Genomic DNA, 19,333 nt, shown 5'->3' on the forward strand with positions numbered 1-19,333 from the left:
GAAACCAATTTGATGCTGAGTACATGTGGTGCTTATTTTTCCATTCTTGGGATACTTCATTTAATAGAATGGGTTCCAACTCTTTCCAGGAAAATACAAGAGGTGCTCTATCACCATTGTTTCTTATAGCTGAGTAGTAAGTACTCCATGGTATACATATACCACTGTTTTGTTTTTTTTTTTCATTCACAGAATTCCAGAACAGAACAACAAAAAAATAAAGATCCAGCTAGATAGAGTAAGTATCACAGATAAAACCAGCAATGTTCATGCTGACACTGAAGAAGATGATAAAAAAAATTGATGCATAAATTCAAACCAAAATTTGTACAAAAGTATGCTATCCTTCAAGTGAAAGCAAATTAGATGTTTGTTAAAGAAGCTGGATAACACAGCAAAATAGACTACCATGGAAAAAGTTAGTTGAATATTAATATGAGAGTTTTAATTATTGGTTTACCTGCTTAAAAGATTCATTTTTGCCTGAAAATAAAAAAAAAATATTTTAAGTAATAAGTAGTTGTCTACAATTGAGAACAAACTATTGCAGGATTCATAACAGGACACAGAGTAGTCTTTATCAAGACTGAAGAAAAGTTTAATATTAACAGAACTTCACAATGTCGCGTGAATATTGCAAATTTTGTTCTTGTATCTTTATTTTTTTAAATAATAAAAGGTCCAACAAAGTACATTAGTAGAACTGATTAAGCATGAGCTATAAATAATTACATTATTATTTACCATAGATTGTAAGGAGAAAAAGAACTAATTAGAGGCAAAGGAATCTCAGAAATATATTTAAAAATATACCTCTTGAAGATTTAAAGTATCCTCAAGTTAAGGAGATAAATTAGAAAATTATTCAAAATATAGTGAAAGATCACTGTGATTTGAAGCACTAATAATACTGCCAGAAATTAACAATATCTCTTATAACCTATTCATTCATTCATTCTTCCATTTTTTCATGAATTCATGAGGTAAGGGATTATTATGGGCCGGGTATGGTCCTGGAAACTGAGAACACAGAAAAGAATGAGACAAGAAATCTTCCATCAAGAATCTTTTAGTCTAGGGTAGCTTTTCTTAACATATGAAAACATGCACACAGAAACACACACATGCAAAAATCTGTAATTACTTTCAGAGTATTCTCAAAATATCTAAAGCCCACCTGCGTACTAAGATGCTGGTTGTATTCCGGATTAGGAAATGACAAACTTGAAGAGGAAAAAGGTAAGATTTAACCATCCCAACAACTCTGTATTCCAATGCCCCACAGAAAACTCCACTGATTTTTGCTAGCTAGTGATATGTTTGAATTAGACCTGAATTTCAAACAAATGCAACTGGTTCAGCCCTGTATGTCTACTGGCTACAAGAAGAATAAATAACTACCAGGCAGACAGAAATCATCCTCCCAGCCAAAGACCCAGAGGGCCCACTGAGCTGTCCAAGGTACTGACTTCCCCTGGGTCAGCTTAATTATTTTTGTACACACTTATAATTTTAATGTCAGTTTAGCTGCCCCAAAACTAAGCTTATACAACCCTAAGCATTTTTTGTCTCAAGATAAAATAAGACTGTCTTTACAAAATGAACTATCCCATGTTTGTGTGGTTCAGTGTGTTAATTTTGTCTCTGCACTCTGTTTATATTTATAGCCTGTACTATACAATTGAATACTTACTCATGTTCTCTTTATTTCTGTTGGTTTCCTGATTTGCCTTTATTTTCAGTATAAGTAGAAGTTCCTTCATGATAGAGCTAATTCAGTCCCCCCTTTGTATTTCATATATCTTAGTATAGCACACCTGGCAGGTACGTGGTAAGAGTTCAATAATAGTGATAGATAACATATAATTCTTTTTATTTGTTGTAGAGTTTGAGTTGTATATGTGTGTGTGTTTATGTATGTACTTGTTTAACAAATATGTGCCATATCGTATGTCTTAAATAAACTTAATCTTGAATACAAAATGATAAATTGATCACTAATTTTCATTTTAACCATGGAACAATACAGAAAATAATTTTCTATACTATCACTGATTCTAGATTCTTTAATCCATGCATTCCTTCACATCTTTCAAGTATACAGCCTTATCAATTTATAGTATAATTAATGAGATTTCAATTTTATTTCTGATTTTAAAATATCTCTCTAAACTAATAATAGACATGAAGTTGCACAACATATAAATGAAAAATATCCTTCAAAAACGCCACTAACACCAGTATTATGTTAAATAATTTGGGTGTTTCCGGCTAGTACAATAGAATTAAAAAATCAAATATGCATGCAAAACATGAAAAACAAATATCAAAAAATAAAGATAAAGTATTATCGTCACTTATAGATGTTAATGATGCTCTCTCTAGACACAAAGGAGACAACAGAAAAACAAAACCAATAGTTCAATAAGATAGCCTGTTATTAAAATTACATACATAAAAATCAATCACTTACATATGTACAGATAACAGCCAGTTAGAAGACACAATAAAAACTGGATCACACTCATAAAGCTATAGAAGTTTTAGGAGTAAACAAAATAACAATTATAGAGTCTAGTAAATATGAAGAAAACTACAAAGATTATACCAAAGACAAAAAAGTGGACCTAATTCAGCATTATTCTATGACCTTATACAGCAAAACTAATTTTTATATATTAATATTATATAAGTGTATATTTTGTCAATGTTAATCTACAACTTTAATGCCACTTTCTGTAAAACTTTCAGGACTTTTTTTTCAATTTGGCAAATCATCTCCTGAAGAAAAAAAAAGTGTTATCAGACTCTTTGGAACTAAATAAGGAAAGAAATTGCTCTATAAGATAGTAAAAGCTACCATTAAAAATACAAGAATTTAACCTTCAGTTATTGGCTTATATATGGAAAGCTAGGTTAATGGATTTTTCAAATACCACATGAAATATCACATGAATTAAAGAGTTAAATAGAAAATGAGAAGGCATAAAGAAACTAAAAGAAAATATTGGGGAATATGTATGTAATCTTGAATGAGAAAGACTTTCTATTTTTTTTTTTTTTTGAGAGTCTTAAAGTTTAATAGAAAGAGTCAAACATGTAAGTAGGTTAGTGTTAAATGAGCTGTAGTACATACATAAATATAAAACCTGAGGATGCAAATGAGAAAGTAATCAATCTTATCTAGATAAGAATATTTATTCTAGCAAAGTATTTGTTTTCTGTGTCCTTTTATGAATAAGGAAAATCACAGCAGAAGCTCTCCCAGAAGATATTCCCTTATACGTACATTTTTTGTCAAAGTTATATTGTATGCCCATATCTAAATCAGTCCCTGGTTAGGAGAATTTCATAACTGATTGATTTAGACATGTAATCATTCAGCTGCTAGGGTTGGGGAGGGGAGTATGGAGTACATGGCTGCTCAGAAAGTAATTCTGATTCTAATTTTACTTTAATTCTTTTCTTTCTACGTACCTTCTCCTCCTCTTCCTTCTCCTTCCTCTCTTTCTCCTCTCCTTCTTTCAAGATGTGGGAGGGATTCATAGGTGGGTAGGAATTGACAGCTTTCCCCCCGGCCTCCTTCCCAAATCAGACCTATCGTTGAGTCCTGTCAAGTCTCACTGCAAAATATTTCTAGAGTTTTTCCACTTCTCTTCATGTCCACTGCCACCCCCTCAGTTAAGGCAAGTAGGGCTCTTTGCTGGGTCTTGAACTTTGCAGGGCTCTGTGTATTACAATCAATTTATTAAAGTACACATGGGTGCTTTTGTTCACTGACTCTGGTGCTCAACCTAAACATTTAATTACATGATTAACATCGTTCTGCTCCCAGGGAAATGCTTCTCCACAACTCTTAGCCTATGTTGCTTAAACTAATGTTGACCACAGGACAAAAGTATGCAGTCTTGTGAGTCACACTTCCACCAATGTTTAGAGATTTAATACTATATTCAAAGGGTTGTGCGAACATCACCTCAATCTAATTTAAGAATATTTTCATCATCACCCACAGAATTGCTGTACCCATTAATAATCATTCCCTCTTCTCTCCTATCCTTCTTTCACCCTCTCCCAGTACCCTAGGCAACCACTAATGTACTTTCTTTCCTTATAGATTTGCCTATTCTTGACATTTCACATGAATGGAATCATATAATATGTGGTCTCTTGTGACTGGCTTCTTTTGCTTAATTGCAAGAGATTCTTGCAAAATGCTAAATTATTTTCCAGTAGGTCTGAATGTTCACTTTTTTTGCTTATGAAATAGAAAATTCTCCAAATACAGTAAGGGTATTCAAAAGATACTGAATAGCTCCAAGTATGACAAGTGTTCATTACACATGGCTATCTCCTTCTTATTCTTGAGGTCTCATCGTAAAAGTTATCTCTGAGAGCTCTTCTTACACATCCTAGTTAAAGATAGTTGATCCCTATTATTCTACTGTTCAGCCCCTTGTTTTTTTCTTTAAAAGCATTTATGGTAATTTGAAATTCTCTATACTTTTTATTCTCTATACTTTTTAGAATGGATTATTTTCTTTTTAAAAAAGCAACTGACTTCCTGTTTTATATTGGGGTAGTTGAATAAACCATGGCTTTATTATACTGTGTTCTACTTTTCTAGAGTTTTAAATTTCCTTACTTTCTTGTTTCTAGTAAATGGAAAAACATATATTGATACAAAATTCCCACAAGAAAATAAAATTTCAGTAGAAATGGAATAAATTCTATAAGCATGTAAACTACTTGATGTTATAGAGGTAAAATAGTAGACCTCTGAATTTGATTATGGCTTATAATTTATTTTGTTATATAATAAACTCCATAAACATGATAACTCTTTATAAGTTATATGGTTCTGGACTAATCAAATATTGTGTCTCTAATCCTAGTGTTTATGATATTATAATTAAAAGAATAAGATGAGCAGAGACTCTTGATGAAATTTCTGCTAGAGTGAAAGCCATAGCCAAGAGAGGAAACTTAGAACTGAATTTAAGGGCTGTTTTTTGCAGAAATATGAGCAAAGAGTGTAGATGATGACCTGATCTTTATCATTTTTAAATATATGAAAATATTTTGGGACTAAAAACTGGTTGTTGAGATGGTGAGAAAGACTTTCTAAATTAACATGTGAAGTCAAAATTTACACATGATTATTAATAATTTTGATGACATAAATTTAAAAGTGTTAATGTAAAAACATAAACATAAATGGCAGAAGCCAAAACAAACATATACATCTTCTAAATATATGGCAGATAAAAGTTAATATCCTCAATAAATAATATTAATAACCATTCTAATAAGAAAGTGATAATGAGCATGCATAAGGAATTTACAAAGAAGAATAAATAGCAAATTGGCATATTAGAAATTTGATCTCAAAAGTATTCAAAATACAAATTAAAACAAAATGCAACTACACTCATTCATTCAATAGCTCTTTATCGGGCATTACCACGTGCTAGAAATTTTTTAGTTCAAGGGTTTCAAAATGTCGTTCCTGGACCAATAGTTTTAGTACCATATGGGAAATTAATAGAAATGCAAATTCTTGGACCCCACAACAGAAACTCTGGTAGTGAGGTCCAGCAATGTGTGATTTAATCAGCACTTCAAGTGATTCTTTGGCATACTAATGTGTGCAAACCTCTGATTTTGGTGGGCAAATCAAAGATCTCTTTTCTTGAAGAGTTTTATTCTAGGAAAGGGAGGTAAGACAGTCAAGAAACAAGAAATAAAATGAGTTAATTATATATTTTGATCACATTAATGGAAAAATACAGCAGGAGAAGGAGATTGGGAGTGTTAAGGCAAGGGTTAAGTTATAATTTAAAACAGGGTGCTTAGGATAGATGCCATTGAGAAAGTTAATTTTGAGCCAATGGCTTGATAAAGATGAGGGACTTCGCCACATAGGGCTCTGGAAAGAAGAGCACTCCAGACAGAGGAACAATAAGTGCAAGGGCCCTTGAGTGTTGGAGGAATCATAAAGACAATCATAAAAATCAAAGAGTGAGAAAGGGGAAGAGTATTGGAGATGAGATCAGAAAGATCATGGTCCAGGGGCCACACCATGTAGAAAGGATTTTGGCTTTACACTCAACAAAATGGGTACCACTTTAGAGCAGCAGCAGAGTTGTTGCATAGCCTGTCTTAAATTTTTAAAAACCCCTCTGGTTACTATGTTGAAAATAGTCTATGGTGGTGGTAGGGAAGAGTAAAAGCAAGGAATCCAGGCCATGGGCTGTTGAAGTAACCCAGGGGAGAATTGGTGGTGGCTTAGATATGGGTAGTAGCAATATGGTGATGATTGGGCATGATTTATAGGTAAAAGAGAAGAGAGAATAGTGACTGAGGTTTTTAGCATGAGTAATTGAAAGGACAGTTTCCACCAACTGAGATTGAAAAGGCTGTAGGTGAAACAGATAATTGGAGAAGGATTGGGAGTTTTAGATATGTAGAGTTTGAGATGCTTACTAGACCATGTAGAGGAAATGTACAGTAGGGAGATGTGATGTGCAATAGAGAGGTCTGCACTGAAACTATATATTCGGGAGGCATGGGTATATAAATGGTTTTTAAATTCATGAGAATGAATGAGATCACCAAGGGAATGAGTGTAGATAGAGAAAAGGATAATAGAGTGATCCTTACAGCATTCCAACAACAAAAGATTAGGGGCAAGAAATTTTCTGGGTTTTTTTAATTTGCTTTTTGATTTTTGCAGGAAAGAATCACTTACATATAGTGGTATCCTCCAAATACACCACCAGGGATCTACTGCAAATGTTATGAAACAGAAAGGCCCACAGACCAAATGATGATGTTCCAAGCACACACTTTATTGAATCAATTGAAACATATAATTAAAAGCAAAGGGAGGCCGGGTGCGGTGGCTCACGCCTGTAATCCTAGCTCTGGGAGGCCGAGGCGGGTGGATCGCTCGAGGTCAGGAGTTCGAGACCAGCCTGAGCAAGAGTGAGACCCCGTCTCTACCAAAAATAGAAAGAAATTATCTGGCCAACTAAAAATATATATACAAAAAAATTAGCCGGGCATGGTGGCTCATGCCTGTAGTCCCAGCTACTCGGGAGGCTGAGGCAGTAGGATCGCTTAAGCCCAGGAGTCTGAGGTTGCTGTGAGCTAGGCTGATGCCAGGGCACTCACTCTAGCCTGGGCAACAAAGTGAGACTCTGTCTCAAAAAAAAAAAATAAATAAAAAAAAATAAATAAAAAAAAAAAATAAAAAGCAAAGGGAATGAGATGGGGTCAGTTAACACAAGATAGGGTGCAAGTGTGCTAGAAACATGACACTATCCAAATTTTATATTATATAATATTTACACTTCCTTTCTCCCTGTCACATCAGCCTTTCTGCACAGTCTGAATATAAGGACCAAAACTAAATGTGGGCAAGGGAGCTGCTATGGTCTGAATGCTTCTGTCCCCCCAAAATTCATATATTGAAATCCCAAGGTGGTGGTTTTAGGAGGTGAAGCCTCTGGGAGGTAAAGGCAAAGCCTTTGGGAGGTAAGGCAAGGCAGAGCCCTCATGGATGAGATTAGTGCCCTTATAAAAGAGGCACTAAAGACCCCTCACACTTCTTCCACCATGTGAAGACATAGCAAAAAGGCACCATCTATGAACCAGAAAGTGGGCCCTCACTAGACACTGAATCTTCTGGTGCCTCTGTCTTGAACTTCTCAGGCTCCACAACTATGAGAAATAAATTCTGTTGTTTATAAGCCACCCAGTTTATGGTATTTTGTTATAGCGGCCTGAAGTGAGTAACAGCATAGCTTAGCAGATGGAAGATGCCTGGAACAAACACACATTTGCTCTGTTGAAAAGATTTAAGGGCTTTTACTCTTACCCAGAGATTGTAACTTGCAGAGCAAGTTATTCTCGTTTGTTGTTTCTCTGGTTTTCCATGCTAGTATTAAATATTCTTAAATAGCAAATGTATTACATATTAAAACCAGCAAAGGAGATTAATAGGAAGAGTGTTATAGGAGCAAAACCAAGAAAAGGTGTCATCCTGGAAGCCAAGTAAAGAAAGTGAACTAAAGAAAATTGATCAATTGTGTCAAATGCTACTGATAGGCCAAATAAGAGAGAACTGAGAATTAATTACTGAATTTTCTGTGTGTGGTCTTTGATGATCTTTACAAGAGCAACTTTTATGGAGTGGTAGAGATGAGAGTCTGACTGAAATGGGCTGAAAGGAGAAGGGGAGAAGCAGAATTGGAGACCACGTGTGTAGACAGCCTGTTCAAGGAATGTTGCTACAAAGGGGAACAAAGAAATGGAATGTTAACTGGTGGAGAAAATAAAGAGACTTATAAGATTGGTAAAATTACAAGATTAGTGTATTCTTGTAGGAATGATCCAGTAGAGAGTGGAAATTTTATGATACAAGAGAGAGGGAGAGATTTGTTGGGGCAATGTCCTTGAGTAGGTGAGACAGGATAGACTTTGGGCAAAAATTTAAAGAACAGAATTTACAAAGAAACTCAGGTCATCCTATGAAAAGCAAGAAGGCAGTATATGGTGCAAAGAGGCTGTCGGCTAGCTCTTCTGTGATTTCAATTTTCTCAGAAAAATAGGATGCAAGGTTGTCACCAGGAAATGGGATAGAATTTGTAGATTTGAGGAGGGGGGAGGTGTGAAATGATAAAGGAGAGTAGGAAAAGGACTTGATCCAAGCATGAACATTTGACATTTGTGGTCATTGAGAGAGACAGCAGAGTTGTGGTTTTTTTGTTTGATTTTGTGTTTTCTCTAGCCACACTCATCTGCACAGGTGCAGTGGCAGAACAAGGCAAGAGCTGGATTTTGCCAGTGTTGTGGTTTTGCCAAATGAATCTGATAAAGCAAGAAAGGTACAAGGGCATCAAGGGGATGTTTGCAAAGGAATGATTATAATAATTGACCATGAAATGTACAGGAAATTTACATGAAATGGAGGACATTGAGAGAGGTCCAAATAGGTAAATACATGTTAGAGGAACGACTTTGACTATTTTTACATGAGAATATTTGAGAGCAAATATTTACTCATTTTATACCCAAAATAGAATAATATTTTATTCCTATTATGACCTTCACAGGATCTATTTTGAAATGCCACTCTTGGTTTATGATATGCATTTATTTCCAATGAAACTCCATGGAAAAGAAGCAATAGAAAAAGAAGTAGGCACTCAAATATTACAATAGAAGAATTGCTCCTTTTAAAAATGGTCATTCCCAGTTGCTGTCAGGCACAATATTTTCCTTCTCTTCATTCAGAGTAGAGTAATATTATTGATGTTTGCCCCTAAAGGGAACTCAAATCTTTAATATACATTTCCTTTCCATGCTCCCTATCTTATTTTTTACTGCAAAGTGGTTAGTAGAATTTTCAGTAACTTTGTTTTTCATTACACACTGAGAAGAGATCACAGGAACATTGTCCAATCACATCTATACACCTCACAGTGTCTAATTCTGTTCATTCTCATGGACACCACGACCATAGATTTGGTTTTATATAATATGGCTCCAGATCACATACAACTACCTGTGGAGCAAAAGCAGCTTATCTTCCCAAGGGGGTGTCTAATTCAGACTAATGGGGCAGTGTTCATGCTGTGCCAAAGTATTATCACAAATATCATTGGGCTTAAAAAAACATTTGAATACATTATATTTCAGAAAGTAATGATCTTCACATTAGATAGGTAGGTAGATAAATGAGAACTTCTTGCATTCTGGAGTTACAATTCAACCCTTTTGAAGTTTTTATGTTGGCTTCTTTTTCTCTATCTAGACAATCCCTTATGTCCATGTGTTTATGGCACAGATCTATTTGTGTGTAATGTCTCCCTCTGTTCCATTATAAAACTGCATATGTTAGAGCACAATCCCTGCGTGCAGGAGGGATCTCTGTGAACTGGCCTGTAACTGAAATGAACATTCACACTGAGTCCATGATGCAGGAAAAAAAAAATTCCTCATGTTTAAAAGGAAACAATAATCTCCACATTGCATTTTATCTTTCCTCACCTAGAAAATCTTAAAAAACTGAAAACAATGTTTTAGTCCTGCAGCCCGTGAAAAGGGAAAACAAAGGAATTTGTGTGGTTGTTAGTTCTTTATTTAACCATAAACACTAGTTCTCACATGTTATTGTGACTTAATATACCCAAAATAAGTAAAAGTAATACATTATAAAGTAAACTATTGTTTTTTTAAAAAAACGCAAAACCAGCCTCTATTTGCGTAAGGGAAGATGGGTGTTTCGTGACAAGGCTGAGACATGGGAGAAAGTGCATTTAGCAAAACAAGCACCATGATGAACGTTCATAACACGGTTATTACACTGCTGATCAGGTTGTAAGCTAATTTCAAGTGTAAAATGTAGGTTTGGGATTTATGCTTTGTGTAAAACATAATCAAGTTTCATTATTTCTGTGAGTCATAGCATTTTAATCTTTTCTAATTAGATGTAATTACTATTCTTTCTCACAGCAGGATAGCATGGAAATATAAAAAATTGAGGTACCACATACACAAGGGGGGCAAATCACTAAAAGGAAAAAAATAGGCATCATTAGTAAATAAGAGAGTTTTTCGTTATGTGGTGACACTGGAGCCATTCCCTCAATGGGAAAAATGGACACTGTGACAGCCCACAGTAGGTAATTATTATCTTTTTATAACATTCTTTTGTAATGACTGGATCAAGGTCCAAGGACAGAAATACTTTCCATGTAGAGAACAGAATTTTGATGTCAGTTTATGCATTTTAATTAGGGCAATTTAGCTGATCAGAATAAATTGTCTTTTAAATATTATGATGAATAAGGAACTTTTATCCCAAATAGTCTTCTATGCCTTTCATCTTTAGCTTCGGGTAAACTAAGACCATAATTTTATGTAGAAATCGCATAAGAAGTCTTCTAGGTCTAAAAAGATCAAAAATGTTATGGTTCTAAGAGCAATGTTAAGAGCTGTTCCCATAAAGAGTCATCAAAATGTACATGAGAGATTCCATGTGGCCTTATTTTATATTTAAGAAAAGTTTTTAGAAGAAATTACTTATATATTTGTTTGCATGTAAGTTCTTCAATGAATACTTTTTCTATGTCGATTCTGCAAATCAGTCCTTAAATGGACAACTGGTGAAATTAGCTTCAAACACCACAAATTAAACAAATTATTTTACATTTAGATAGTCTACTTGTCATACAGATCATAACAATTCTTTTGGGGAAAATAACCTGTTTTGAGACCTGGATTAACTACTTAAGCTGTCTACATTGATCAAATCAACTGGTTAAGTGTTTAATTCTCTTCTTCAACTTATATTGTGCAGAGAGCCAAAAAAACTGAGTTTTACTAATGAAAATAATCAAGATTCACCTTTTTAATGCTGAGCTTTATGCTAGTTCATTCAATCTATGAGACATGAAATTGGAAATTTTATACAAATATATTACACAACATAAGGGAACCCTCCAGGTTATTATTCTATTTCCAAATTTATGACTGCCAAACTCAGATAAATCCTGGATAAGCAACATAGATTACCCGGCAATTCATAACTTCCAGCTGCTCTGAATAAAACCCATCACCCATTGAAATGTTGACATTTTTCTGCCTCATTAAAATCTTCTGCAATATTCTGTGTGAATATATTGTTTAATTAGCCATTATTTCTGAAGATATAAAAGGAGGTGATAAATGATTAGAACATCAAATATAATTTGTAGTGCCAAAGTAAGCCTATTTACATCGTACCCACTTGTATATTTAGACAACATTGGATTCAATATCATGGTGGGCAGAAGGAGAGTTTTACCCCATGGAACAAACATATTACATTTTTTACCTTAAAATGTAATTTTGTTATACCTTTAATTTTTCCATGAATTCATTGTTATTCTTTTGAATACGTTTTCACAATTACAAATGCATGTTAAGGATGTTGTATAACAAAGTTAGGAGATCTTCTTATAAAATCCCTTGATAAAATTTCAGCCAAGTAAATATAGTTTCCTTTAATGGGACAACACTTTTACCATAAAGATCATTGATTGAATTTTTTGTAAGAAATAGCTAAGATTCATTCTATGAAGAATGGTTGAAAATATATGGATCTAAGCTATATGAGATTATTACGTAGATTTGCACAGAAAACATGTCTCATTACTAAGTCAGGTCTGGATTTTTGGCCTATGCCATGAATTTGAACAGAGAATTTTCAAAGAAGGAATCACAATTAATGAGTCTTACTTATGCAACCCCAATCTGGTTTCCTCTGTTAAAAGCAAATATTTCATCACATATCAAAATTAATAAAATCAACATAAATGAATTGAATTTTGTACAGAAGGGCTTGTTTTCAGTTGCCATAAACCCACAGCCCATGGCATAACACATATGGTATAAGGGCAAAATATGTACAAAATATTTAAGCTTTGTACATGGTAGTGTTTTTGTTTTTTCCTCATGAGTAAAAGTTTTCAATTTTTGTAATGTCACAGAACAGAATGATAACATATTCCATATTTACTAGTGTGTTTAAGGCAGTTGTAAACATTCCCCACAGTCTTGGGGAATATACTACACTTATTTACATCAGTTCTGATGTTTTAATAGCAACAATACCCACACACAATAATTTCCGTGGTCATATGTGATTTGTTACTTTTATTTTTCTACATGTTCCTAAAGGTTCTTAATTCAATCCCATTTGTGAAGATTTAAGATTACAATGTAGAACTCTGAAGACTCTGGAAATATAGGACATAGATAATAATACAACAACGATAATAACACAAAAGTCTTACTTCCTTCAAGGTTACCTTCTTAAGTTTGGTTCTATCAATAAAGTCGAATAGCTACAAAGGCTTACCTTTCCCCTCAGCATCTTCTTCTGGGTAACAGGGACATCGTACTATTTCTTAGTACAGTGTAATACAGATATTATTACAACAATATTTTAAAAATCGATTTTTGCTAAAACTGTTAGAGAAAACTAATCTATTCCAAACAGAATAATATTTGTCCTTTACTCCACCCTAATGTCAACCAGTATATTGTGAGTCTATCTGGGCATACTCAGCTATTTTAAAATGAGGATAATTTTATATGTAGCTCTAGAAAATCATTCCTCATCATTTTTGGTCCTAGATTATTTCTCACACACTTTTATTATCTATGTTCTAGGATCTAAGTCATAACTATTCAAGTTAGTGCCTAGTAATTGTATTGTTCTATCTTGCTGTTTAATCCACAAATAATCCTCCCTTCTTCCTTCTGTTAATCTATATTCCAATGCAGTGGAATGTAGAGCATGTTAGACTAAATAGTATGACTTTTTTCCATTCAGTAGGTTGAAAACATTCCCCCTAAGAACTGTAACAAGACAATGGTGCCCACTGTCACCACTTCTATTCAACATAGTGCTGGAAGTCCTAGCCAGAGCAATCAGGCAAGAAAAAGAAGCTAAGGTTATCCAAATCAGGAAAGAGGACTTCAACCTATAGCTTTTTGCTGACAATATGATCTTGTATCTAGAAAGCACCGAAGACTCCACCAAGATATTCCTAGAATTGATGAATAAATTCAGCAAAGTCTCAGGTTACAAAATCAATGCACACAAGTCAGTAGCATTGCTATACATCAGCAAGAGTCAAGCTGAGAGTCAAATCAAAGACTCAGTACCATTCACAACAGGTACAAAAAAAAATACCTAGAAATATATTTAACCAAGGAGGTAAAAGATCCTCCTTTCAGGTGAAAGATCTCCTCAAAGAGAACTACGAAACACTGAGGAATGAAATTGCAAAAGACACAAACAAATGGAAAAACATATCATGCTCATGGATCGGTAGAATCAACATTGTTAAAATGTTCATGCTACCCAAAGTGATTTACAGGATTCAATGCAATCCCCCTCAAAATACAAATGTGACATTTCATAGGTGAAGAAAAAATAATTCTATGCTTCACTTGGAACCAGAAAAGAGCCCAAATAGCCAAAGCAATATTAAGCAAAAATAACAAATCTGGAGGCAACACATTACCAGATTTCAAACTATAATGCAAAGCTATAGTAACTAAAATAGCATGGTATTGGCACAAAAATAGAGACATAGACCAATGGAACAGAACAGAGTACCCAGATATAAAACCATCTCACACAGCCAACTGATCTTTGACAAAGCAGACAACAATATACACTGAGGAAAAGAATCCCTATTCAATAAATGGTGGTGGGAAAATTGGATAGTGACATGCAGAAGAATAAAACAGGACCCCCTAACTCGCACCACTCATAAAAATTAATTCAAGATGGATAAAAGTCCTTAATGTAAGGCATGAAATTATAAGAATTCTAGAAGAAAATTTAGGAAAAACTCTTCTAGATTTCGGCATAGGCAAAGAATTTATGACTAAGACCTTCCATTGGCAATCACAGCAACAAAATAAATAAATAAATGAGACTTGATTAAATTAAAAAGTTTCTTCATGGCTGAGGAAATAATCAACAGAGCACAAAGACAATCTACAGAATGGGAGAAAATATTTGCAAACTATACATCCAATAGAAGGCTAATATCCAGAATCTACAAAGAGCTCATACAAATAGCAAGAAACCAAACAAGTCCATTAAAAAGTGGGCAAAAGACATGAAAAGAAGATTTTCTTTTTTTTTTTCCTTTTTTTTTTTTTTTATTTCAGCTCTTCATGGGGGTACAAAAGCTCAGGTTATATACATTGTCCGTGTCCCACCCATCCCCCTGAGTCAGAGCCTCAAGTTTTTTTTTTCCTTTTTTATTTCAGTGTATTATGGCGATACAAATGTTTAGGCTACATACATTGCCCTTGCCCAACCCAAGTCAGAGTTTCAAGTGTGTCTATCCCCCAGACGATGCGCACCACGCCCATTAGATGTATATAGAACCATCCTCTCCATCCCCCTTCCATCTGCTCTACACCAAATGAATGTTATTACTATATGTTCACTTAAGTGTTGATCAGTTAATACCAATTTGATGGTGAGTACATGTGGTGCTTGTTTTTCCATTCTTGGGATACTTCAGTTAGTAGAATGGGCTCCAGCTCTATCCAGGATAATACAAGAGATGCTAGATCACCATTGTTTTCAATGACTGAGTAGAACTCCATGGTATACATATACCACATTTTATTAATCCACTCATGTATTGATGGGCACTTGGGTTGTTTCTACAACTTTGCAATTGTGAATTGTGCAGATATCTCTTTTATGGAATGTCTTTTGTTCTTTTGGGTAGATGCCCAGTAATGGGATGGCTGGATCAAATGATAGTTCTACTGTATCTCTTTGAGGAATTTCCATATTGCTTTCCACAAAGAATGTACTAGTTTGCAGTCCCGCCATCAGTGTATGAGTGTTCCTATCTTTCTGCATCCACATCAACATTTATTGGTTGGGGACTTTTTGATAAAGGCCATTCTCCCTGGAGATAAGTGATATCTCATTGCGGATTTTATTTGTATTTCCCTGATGATTAGAGATGTCGAGCATTTTTTCATATGTTTATTAGCCATTAGTCTATCTTCTTTTGAAAAGTTTCTGTTCATGTACTTTGCCTACTTTTTGATAGGGTTGTTTGATTTTTCCTTGCTGATTTTCCTGAGTTCTATATAGATTCTAGTTATCAGCCTTTTATCACCATGTGTTAACATGCAAACATTTTCTCCCATTCTGTAGGTTGTCTGTTTGCTCTCGTCATAGTTTCCTTGGCTGTGCAGAAGCTTCTTAATTTGATCAGGTCCTATTTATTTATTTTTGTTGTTGCTGTGATTGCCTTTGAGGTCTTCTTCATAAATTCTCTGCCTAGGCCAATGTCTATAAGAGTTTTTCCAACATTTTCCTCTAGAATTCTTATAGTTTCACACCTTAGGTTTACACCTGTTATGCACTGTGTGTTGATTTTTGTGAGAGGTGAAAGGTGCAGATCCTGTTTCAGTCTTCTACATGTGGCTATCCAGTTTTCCCAGTACCATTTATTGAATAAGAATTGTTTTCCCCAGTGTATGTTTTTGTCTACTTTGTCAAAGATTAGATGGCTATATGAGGATGGTTTTATATCTGGGTTCTCAGTTCTGTTCCATTTGTCTATGTCTCTGTTCTTGTGCCAATACCATGCTGTTTTAGTTACAATAATCTTGTAGTATATCTTGAAGGCTGGTAAACTGATGCCTCCCAATTTGTTCTTTTTGATTAAGACTGCTTTTGCCATACGGGTTCTTCTCTGGTTACATACGAAGCATAGAATTATTTTTTCTAGATCTGTGAAAAATGATGTTGGTATTTTAATAGGGATTGCATTGAATCTGTAGATCACTCTGGGTAGTATATACATTTTAACAGTGTTGATTCTGCCAATCCATAAGCATGGTATGGTTTTCCACCCTTTTACATCCTCTGCTATTTCCTTCCTCAGTGTTTCATAGTTCTCCCTGTAGAGGTCTTTCACCTCCTTAGCGAAATCTATTCCTAGGTATTTTATTTTCTTTGATAGTATTGTGAAGAGTTTTGAGTCTTTGATTTCGTTCAATTTGACTGTTGTTGGTGTATAGTAATGCTACTGATTTCTGTGCATTGATTTTGTAACCTGAGACTTTGCTGAATTTGTTTATCAATTCCAGTAGTCTCATGACAGACTGTTCCTGTTTGGGAGTGTGCTTTCCGTTTGATTCTTCATACTTCCAGAGTTCTTTCGCTGATTCCTTCCCATCTGGAACAGCTGTTGCTTCCTATCTTTAGATTTTCATTTGGATAATGACATGCCCTGTTTAGTCTGTAAGCCAGTAGGTGACGTTTGTGGGTGGGATTCAACCACACCCTTTATGATGAGTCAGTAGATGCAGTAAAAGGGTCTGCAGAATGACCTCCCTGTCAATAAGTGGTGTTTGCTGGGAGGAGCAGGCTACAGTGTTGTTTTGGGGTCCCTTAACCAGCTCTTGTTCCTCTGGAGAGGCACTCTAGTGCCTCAGGTGGTGGGTGGGGCCCTGGGACTTCCAGGTGTGTCCTTATTCTCCACCTCCGTGGGGGCAGGTGGGGGAGTGAGTCTGGGCGGAGCTGGGTTGGGTGAGCCTGCCCTCAAGCAACACAAATGCTGTTAGCAGGGGTAAAGGTCTGTTCTCTGCTTCTGGACAAAGCTGCCAGGGAGGGGCTGAAATGGCCCCACTCAGCAGGAAAGTCTGCACACAGGGTTGGGGCTGCCTGAGACCTGCAGTGTGGAGCAGGCTTCGCTCTTTCCACCCTCCCTTGTTGTGTGGTTTCTCCCAGGCCCCCAGCAGCAGGCAGGACCTCAAGCAAGTGGATCTCCCCTGGCTGTGATGCGAGCCGGGAGGTTCCCTCCCCAGGATCACAGCCTGAGCTGGGCACACAGCCCTCCTGTGAGAGAAGGGTTGCCCCTCAAGCACGTTGAAATGCCCCTGAAGGCACACAGACCACAGAAGTCTCGGTCACAAATATCCCTTCTGTGCCCCAGGGCAATGCTATTGAGACCTCAGTGTATGGGATCTGGCCTGCAGGCCTGTCTCCTGAGCCCTGGAGATCAATCCCTGACCCTGCCACGCACCCCACGGGGTGCCTAAGCTGGATCAATGTCTCTCCACCTTGGGATTTGCCCGGCTCTCCTGGAGTCACCAGGCAAGCAGCACCTGGGAGGGCTGGCGGGTAGGGGGCTCACAGTCTAAGTACCCCTCAGTCTGCTATAGGGCCCCAAAAGGAAAGGTCCCATTCCCTGCAGATGCCTCAGAGTGGTGGCTAAATTGTCGCTCTCAGCAGCCATGGGTAGGGAAGGGGAAGGGGAGAATGAAGCAATATGGTGCCTCTGACTGACTCGGGTCTGTGGCCAGGAGGTGCCCTGAGGGAGCTGGGAGCCTGGTGCCCTGTCCGCAAGAGGCTCTCCGCTCACTGCGGTGGCTTCTCTGGGTTGATGTTGGCAGGTCCCGCCAGCCGCTCAGGAGCCCCCCAGCAGTCAGAGACATAAGGGAGGGCAAATTTAACCGCTCTACCTACCCTTGTCGCTGGTCTCCAAGCCTCTCGGGGTCCTTTCTCCTTCCAGTTCTCCTCTGCAACTTCTTCCCGTGCAGTCTCCTTTAGTTTCAGGCACCCTTCCTTCCGATCCTTATCCGATCCATGTTTGTCTGCCTATTTTTTTTTTTTCACTTTCTTCTAAAATTGTCTTTCTTGCAGAGATAATTTGGCTGGCAGTTTTTCTCATCTGCCATCTTCAAGTAATGCTTATATACTGTTGGTGGGACTGTAAATTAGTGCAACTTCTATGGAAAACAGTATAGAGATTCCTCAAAGAACTAAAAGTAGACCTACCGTTCAATCCAGCAATCCCACTACTGGTTATCTACCTACATAAAGGAAAAGAAGTTATTTTATCAAAAAACACCTGCACTTGAATGTCTATTGCAGCACAATTAACAATTGCAGAGATGTAGAATCAACCCAAGTGCCCATCAATTCATAAGTGGATTAACAAAATGCAGTATATGTATATCATGGAGTACTATTCAGCCATAAAAAGGATGAATTAATGTATTTTGAAGCAATCTGGATGGAACTGGAGACCATTATCCTAAATGAAGTTTACCTCAAGAATAGAAAAACAAACACCACATGTACTCTCTAATAAATTGTAACTAACCAAGGGACACATATGTGCACAGAGGGAAGTAAAAGTCATTGGAAATCAAGTAGAGGGAAGAGGGTAGGAAGAGAGGGGTGAAAACTTACCTAACAGGTACAATAAACACTATTTGGTTGACAGGCACACTTATAGCCCTGACTGAAGCATTACAAAAGCTGCTCATGTAACAAAAATATGTATACCCCCTTAATATTTTGAAATAATAGAATAACTAAACAGTATGATAGATTGCTACAAAAAGTCAAATCTTGAGCAACTCTCAGCTCTACCTCAGCTCATCAGGCATTCAATTCTCATAAAGAGTGCACAACCTAGAGTCCTCATATGTGCAGTTTACAGTAGGGTTCATGCTCCTATGAGAATCTAATGTCACCACTGATCTGACAGGAGGCAGAGCTTATGCGGCGATGGGAGCAATTGGGAGCAGCTGTAAATACAGATGAAGCTTCCCTCACTTGCCAGCTGCTCACCCCCTGCTATACAACCTGGTTCCTAACAGGCCATAGACCAGTATGCGTCCACAGCCCAAGGTTTGGAGACTGTGTCATAAAGGAAACTGGGTGAGGTGCATGCATAAACTCTGTACTAACTTTGCAGTTTTTCTGTAAATT

This window comes from Lemur catta, chromosome 12 (genome assembly GCF_020740605.2).
Source record: "Lemur catta isolate mLemCat1 chromosome 12, mLemCat1.pri, whole genome shotgun sequence".
Taxonomy (NCBI): domain Eukaryota; kingdom Metazoa; phylum Chordata; class Mammalia; order Primates; family Lemuridae; genus Lemur; species Lemur catta.